Consider the following 8,102-nt stretch of genomic DNA (forward strand, 5'->3'; position numbering starts at 1 on the left):
TAGTAGTCTGGCTGCAGCGTTCTGTACAAGCTGCAAGCGAGACAGGTGAAAAGAACATTACAACAGTCAAGGCGAGAGAAAATCAGGGTCTGGATTAGAAGTTCAAGATGGCTGGTTATTAGCATTGCTTTGAATTTTGAGATGTTCTGGAGTTGGAAAAAGCATGAATGTACAAGTTTGTTTATGTGTGAGTCAAAGTGTAAACTATGGTCAAAGATTACACCCAGGTTTCTGGAGGAGGGTTTGAGATTGGCGTAAGGACAATTTCAAGATGTGAATATGTGAAATTCTCTGTTGGGTTGAACATAGAAGCATAAACATAGCCTGTCTGATTCATTAAGTGACATTATGAATGAATTGGAATAATTAACTTTGCATTCAGATATTTCATTGTTATGTAAAAAAAAAAGTAGTGATTGCTTGGGCTGAATTTCCTCTATTCATACACATGCTCTTAATTACAATTTAGAGCTTGCATATGTATATTTTTAGTTTTAAATGCAAGTAAAATGCTCACAATGTTGAGCCCTGCACTCAGCCAGACCAAATGCTACCACAAGTGGTGTGAGCTCCCCTGGAAGAGAGAGAGGAGAGCCAGCTTAACTAACTCAGGCAGAGACACATGGTCATCCCACCCTTAACTCTGTGAGCTCCTTTTACTGGAATATTACCAACATAAAGACATTTTCTGCAGTTGGTTAAAATGGAACGCTTTGGGATCATCTCTCCTGCATGGCAGCCACCATGCAAAAATGGCACATTACTGTATGTTAAAGATTGTTAACTGGAATTGTTTATCTTCATATAAATCACACAACCTTAACTGTGTAAAGAGTTAAAAGTTAAAGAGTACCAATGTTTAAAGTGCTTGATAATCTCAATGTCATAAATCCAACTATGCTAGGTGTAGTACAGGTTCAGACTTGGGACAGTTGACTGACTAGACACACCAAATCAAAAGTGAATTATTGTTCTATTACTCCTACAGACTGTATATAACTACTACCTAACATTTTGTTGATCCATTGTCAACAAAGGCCAAAAAAATGACAATTGTTTGGCTCTGTAGATATACTTTTGATGAATGTCAGCTAAACTCGCTGTACACATTGCATTTCTTGTGACCAGCTAACTTCAAAATAAAATGTTTCACTGGTTAAATGCTTCAAATGTGAAGCTGATTCTGTAAGAAATGTTTGGATTGCATAAAAAAGGAATTAACACAGCCCTCTGCCGACAATGACTGTCTTGTCCCGTAAAACACAGGTGTACGAGATATTGCTTTGTTATCACAATCTTATTTAGTGGTAGGAAAACAGACTATAGAATTGCAGAAATCCTACCCTCTAAACGTCTAGTTCTTGGAAAATATGTTGTACACGTTTTATAATCTGACCTGCTGAATATCAGGCACACTGGTGTGACCGATGAAAATGTTTAGTTGACTATACAGATGTTTGGTGGAATGCATGACCAAAATAGTTGCACCCTGCAGCCCTGAAGGACCTGTAGGTTTACTGGGATTCATCTTTGGTTTTGGCCATTAGATTTTAATTTGATGCCTTGTCATTAAACACAGTGTTTATTCAGACTAAAAATATAATTACACAGTGCTGCCTTGGTGTTGGAGTGCTGCTATAGGTAGCTGTGTATTACAAACTTTACACATTTTCTATCTTACAGTTAGAAGGACAGGGATTAGTCCCTCCCCCTTTGTTCCATGTTTTCAGATGACCTACACTACCTACATCCCTCCCATCCCCCTCTAAAAGTACTCTTCTTCTAAGCACCATATGGCCAAAGATTAGAAAAGGCCCTATTTCAGTACATTGGAAATGTCACACAACAATACTTATGTGGTCCGCTGTACACTTCACCGCTGTACTAACAATTTGTTACACTGACTTTCCAAACTCGTCTTGAAACATTTTAAATGCATCATAACTGATCTCACTCCATCTTGTTGTCCAGCAGACTACCAGGGCCACATAAGAAATCTTCAGCGTGGCTGACATGTTATTATTTCCTACATATATGTTCAGTGGTTGCCTGATTATAATGGTTTGACATTCTGTTTTTCCCACGGTTCGTTTGTAAAAACAGACAGTATGTGTACTGGGGATTGTGAGCCATAGTTTCCCCACTGGTAAACAAACTACCTGGCTGTCTCTTGCGGCAAACAGCAGCTCCGGAGAATGAATAAAGAGGTTGGTGTGTCGGTGTGAATAGGTTGGAAAACAAGCTTATCAAGCATTGAGAATAAAAAACTAAGGAAGCCAACCAATTGAAGGTGGAGTAGGGTGGTTCTTGTGAGAATAAGTAGAAAACATCAATATTGATTTCCCTTGTTATATCTATAAGCTTTATGGGATATTGGTATATTGTTACATTCCTAATGTAAAGCACCACAATCGTTCAAAATATAGTGTATACTTAAACGAATATATACTTTAAGCTGTGATTTCTTTTGGTGGCTGAAATTAGTTTTGCTGTCAGTGCAGGAGCAGTAGCAGTACATAGCTCTGCTTCTTGATCAGTGTTACACACAGTGGGAGAACAGATGCAGGTATCTTCTACTGCAGGTAATACATTGACTAGGGAGAGGTACCTCATACAACCCCAAATCAAAAGACCCAAACTATCTTTTTAGGGTGGACAGTTAAAGCGACAGTATGTAATGTAAATGGGGCAAACTCATAAAAGTGATTCTAAAGAATAGTAGACTTTTGAGTCTCATTCTTAGGTCTTCAAATACAGTGCATGCACGGTCCCACCCAATCCCAGGTGGCAATTCAACACATCCTTACTGAAAAATAAACATTTAGATTTATACTTCAAGAGTGAATGAAAAGTCTTCATGGAAACAAATTACTCATTAGACCAATTCACCAACATTCATCTAGGAAACAGCTACAACAGTACTGAAGAAAAAAATGGAAGGGAGCCTGGTTAGTGGGGTTGTAGGTAGATAGCGGGGAAACGCCAACCTCCAAGATGATGACTTCTCTTTTTGTGTGCCGGTGAAGTTGCTGTGTCTGTGGGTTTTGTGTACACAGTATTTGCTCAGTAGGCCATAGAAATATTTTAAATATCTCATGTTGAGGCCATCAATGCCGCTCCATCTCAGGAGGTCCTGGATGCATGGCCGAAAGAGCAGTTGCTCATTATTTACTAGAGGTCGTTGGAGACAGGCTTGATCAAGCTAGGCATGTTCAGTAAAACTAGTTCTAAAAGGAGAACAGGGAGGTTTTGTACACATGCAGATTTGCTACCAAAACAAGCCAAATTTGATTTAGCGCAACTTATCCCTGAATGACATCACATCTTACAGCAGCATTGGTGATTGATGTCTGATTGATGTTGTGTTTCAATCATGTGTTTAGAAGATAAAAGTGGCATTTTATTAATGGCCACAAGGTTTGCAGCTGTTTTTTAAAAATAGCTTACCAGTTTAATGCTTTGTATTCTGACCTCAATGCTTGATTCAACCTAGAGATTTTACAAACGTTATCCTTTTGTTTGCCCCTGTAGATAACCACACCATCTTCTTGTTAGCTAAGGTTAAAATACCTGCTGTTGATGGGCGGCTACAGGGCCTAAGCATGGACTTCTCATTTGGACTTCTGGTTAAGTGTGAGCCAGGATTATGCAGGAAAGTTACCCAAACAAATGATCCACAGCATTTCAGTAACATTATGCATGCAACAGGTGGTGCTGTCTGTAAAGCAATTTGCATACCTGCATAGTCTCCATTCATTCAAGTCTCCATTCATTTTCCACTCCCTACAACCTATCTTGGCTTTAGGAGAAAGAAGGAATGGTTGTATCGAGCAGCTGGGGCAATAAGTTGAGATGTCTCCCAGACAATCGAGGTAAAATTCTTATTCCTTAGCATCTAACCTTCACTTTATCTCATAAGAGACACACTGGAGAGACCAAACTACATATACTCTCATCAATTACAACATGACATATGCAAGCCAATTTCCACAGAGTATTCCATAGCGGCTATGATATATTTGGGTTTCAGGCATAACCTCATATGGATATTCTTTGATAGGGTCAATAGCCACTGACCAGGAAGTGTCCTTAAGGACTGGCATGGCATTATGCTGTGTTCAGACCAGACGTGCCACAATATTTTTGCGCAACTAGATGACATACAAAGTCAAGGCATAATGATCACAAGTGGCAATTGTGTGAGAAGAAAATATTGAACATGTGTCCGTAAGTCTATCAGTGTTGACATTAACGTCGCTGATGACAGAGGAGGAGAATTCAGGCTTTTTACAAGGCAGCATTACGATGTTATTTCAGAGTCCCTTTGATCCATTTATTGCGGTAAGGTCACAGAGAAATCTCTTAATTTTGTGTTCATACCAATGTGGTTCTCTGTCATTTTGAATCGTATTACTTGTGTGAGTAGATGCAATGAAAAATGTATAACCCCTCAATCAAACTCGTGTGAGTAACGCAACTGGCGGACCGCTCTCTGAGTCTGAACCCAGATGCCATCTTATATGTACCTGGAAATATAGCCAATAAATTATTGGGGTATTTAAAATTTTGAAGGTACGCTTCTATTTTGACCGGCACAGCTTTTCTAGACTTTACGGTACTCGTTTAGCGGAAACTGTCAAACTGTTCAATTGTTAAATGTTTTGAGATCTATCTGTTGTAAAATTGTGAGACTGTTAAAGCTGCACTCTGGAGTTTTGAGAAAAAAGTGGACTTAGCCAGAAAATTTTAATGATACAGCTCCCAGGTCCCTCCTTCTTCCTCTCTGCTGCTGCAACCCTACCTTCAAAGCCCCTCCCCACAGAGGAGCCTGCTGTGCACGAGCAGGCTTGGAACCGCGGTAACAGAGGACACCAGATAACCAAGACGTCTCATTCAAAATAACAACAACAACAACAATAAGCCCTGAACAATATCAATTTTAAAGGTTGAGTAATTATGGGTCAGAATCAAAGATTTCATTATACGCGGATAATACAATTTTCTTTTTATCACCCAAAGAAAATTATTTGAATTCATTACTCAAAGATTTGGATCAGTTTGCCGAATTGTCTGGTTTGAAGCCAAATTATGATAAATGTATTATTTTGCGATTAGGCTCACTACATGGAACTACATTCAAACTTTCATGTAATCCAACACTGATGTGGTCAGATGGACCAATAGATATACTTAGTATTCTTATTCCAAAAAAGTTTGATGAACTGGTAAAAATTAACTTTGAGAATAAACTGTTATGTTATGTCCATGGAAATCAACAACATTATCTTTATTTGGGAAAGTCACCCTTGTTAATTCATTGTGTACCTCTCAGTTTACTTATTTGTTAATGTCTCTTCCATCCCCTGATGATGTTTTTTACAAGAAGTGTAATGAAATAGTCTTTAATCTTATATGGAACAATAAACCAGAAAAGATTAAGAGAAAATATTTATATAATTCTTTGGATGAAGGAGGTGTCAATTTTTTTAATCTCAAGGCACTGAATCTGTCCTCAAAAGCGTCTTGGGTACAGAAAATATACTGAAATGCCAACTGGAGCTCCTCATGCTTCTTGTGCAATATACACCCAATATTCAAGTACAATTTATTCATGTTTGCACAGATTTCAAATACCCACTTTCAGTGTCTGCAAAATACTTCTGTAAACCTATCACCTTTTTTTAAAGATATGATACAGGCATGGCTACACTTTCAGAGTCTGTGGATGCCATTTTGCAACAAATGATATGGTTTAATTCTAATATACTGATTAACAGATTATTTTGTGGGAGCATTTTGTTGAAAAAGGCATTATCTTTGTAAATGATGTAATGGATCTAAATGGCATTATTTATTCATATAAAACTTTCTGTGAATTATTTGGTAAATTTACGGAGTTTAGATATTATCAGTTAGTAGCTGCAATTCCCTTAGTTTGGAGGAAACAAGTTAAAAACACAAAAAGAAAATTGTTGGTATGTAAACCTCTTATATTACCTGTGGCTTAAAGAGGAGAAAGATAAACCCCCTTATGTACAAGTTTTTCTTGAGGGCATAAAATTTGAATAAGGAGCCAGATAAATTTCAATCTTATTGGGAGGGGATATTTGATAGCCCTTTGCCATGGCGACAGGTGTATAATCTAACTTATAATTCTATTACAGATACTTAATCACAATATTTCCAAATTAAAATTCTCTATAAAATGTTGCCCACAAGAAAAATGCTTTGCATTTGGGGGTTTCAAGATGATCAAAACTGTCATTTCTGTAAAACTGAAATTGAAGCTATGTTGCATCTTTTTTGGTTTCTTCCATATGTGGCTATGTTTTGGATGGCCTTTGAAAAATGGTTTGCCTTAAACTCCCTTGTGATGTCAATGTGCCCTCAAACAATAATCTTTGAATTAAGCAATGGATGTCCCAATGTTTTAAATACAGTTATTTTACTGGGTAAGAGATTTATTTTTGAACTGAAAGGAAAAGCAGCGTATGCATGACGATGATTGACACTTCTCAGTCACTCCACTTGGCTCTGATTGGTTGTATTCACCCGGGAGTGGTGGATTCTTGCAAATTAAATTACAGCCACTGGGTGGAGCCACAGGCAGTGGATTTTTACACAGCTGACCTGTATCTTATTCTAGTGGCAGATCATAATGACAATTTTAGCAAATAACAAAAAAATTGTCACAGACTACAGCTTTTAGATGTTAAACATTAACAGAGAAAAGGGGAAACTCAAGCTGCTGCTACACTTTATTTTGTTTTTCAAAAATTAGGCATCATGTGATGTCCTGTTTAAGAACTCTCTGGATGTAAAAAGCTATTGAAGTATGTTATAGTGAAGTCATGATGAAGCTGTAGCCAGAGGAGGACGAGAAAAACACTGACAGGAGTAGCATAGAGCAGATATGTCCTCAGCTGTAAAGCAGAAGTTAGTCCAATCTAGAGGCAATTAATCTCATCTGAATGATGACTGTGATAAAAAGGACAATCCGCCTGACAGACAGATCATGGACATAGTCAAGAGGGAGAAAAAATAAAATGATATGTTTGATGTGCGTTCTACTTTTAAATGTCTGTGAACTTGGTGCAGTATGATATTACATTTTATTTATAGTATTGAAAGAAAAACTATGCCAACATAAGACATTAAAAATAGTACGCTTCTCATTTGAAAGCAGGGTTGTTTGGTGCATTTTAAATGAATCAAGATGTGGCCAGAAGGAAGGAAGGCCAGGCAAATACATCACAAGTTGTTTCCGTGTACATTAGATTTTGAAATATTTAATTCACGGGTTTAAATTTGAACTTTAAATTTAAATCTGTGGTTAGGAAAAAGAGCCAGCCGTTCTGAAACTGACTGGAAGAAGCCAGACTCCGTTTTGGGTTGATGGGCGAGATGATTCGTGTCTTTTGCGTCGTGACTGTAGTAAGTTTGTATCCCAGTGTTATCCATAATTTCTCCGTGTGAAAACAACACACGTTCAACACACTGTCAGCTGCATCAGCTTATCACCGTTATCCTATATCCCGAGTGGTCTATACGCTTCAGAAAGTGACAGATTTTAACTTGATTCACATTGTATATAAAATGCAGAGTAGGCTTTACTGTAACGTTAGTTAACTTACCTTTGGGTTATAAGACCATGGAGTTCGAAGGCGATCAAAAGGTTAGTATGAATGCTATTAATGAGTTGATGCTGACGTTAGTCCTCCAAAATTGCACATTCACAATTTATCAAAGCGTAAATCCGTGTAAAAAATAAAAGTAGCGCAAAGCTACATTTAAGCTCAGCTTGGAAAAAGTGTCTTCAGACTTCGAAAGTCAATTCAACAGATATCCACTGCAGGAAACCCGATCAGAGAAGCCAAAATGTTCTTAAACTGTAGTCTCTAATGTACGCGTTTTTTCCCCTCCAAAGGTAAGGATGATAGCCTTTGCTTTGGGGAGATGATTGAGTTGATGGGCTTTCATTCGGCTACCCTGCTATAGTCTGCAGGCTGAGGGCGGAGTCAACATGTCCACAGTTTGTTGAGACGGCTGTTTTGCCTGGAGCCGCCCCCAGGAATTGGTGCTACCAGACTCCAGTAAACGGC

General features: G+C 38.1%; 1 protein-coding gene across 3 annotated transcripts in view; it reads right to left on the minus strand.

Moving 5' to 3' along the window:
- The window catches only part of pdzd2 (PDZ domain containing 2), a 92,653-nt gene that overhangs the window by 83,652 nt on the left and 899 nt on the right, over window positions 1–8,102 (minus strand). For 2 of the 3 annotated variants that reach the window (XM_030417810.1, XM_030417808.1), the window contains exon 1: window positions 7,635–8,047. The exons of the other annotated variant lie outside the window; for it this stretch is intronic. The gene's annotated coding sequence lies outside the window, so the exon portion shown is untranslated. Of the gene's footprint in view, window positions 1–7,634; window positions 8,048–8,102 lie in introns of those variants that run through there. 3 annotated transcript variants of the gene reach the window in all.

This window comes from Sparus aurata, chromosome 5 (assembly GCF_900880675.1).
Source record: "Sparus aurata chromosome 5, fSpaAur1.1, whole genome shotgun sequence".
Classification (NCBI taxonomy): domain Eukaryota; kingdom Metazoa; phylum Chordata; class Actinopteri; order Spariformes; family Sparidae; genus Sparus; species Sparus aurata.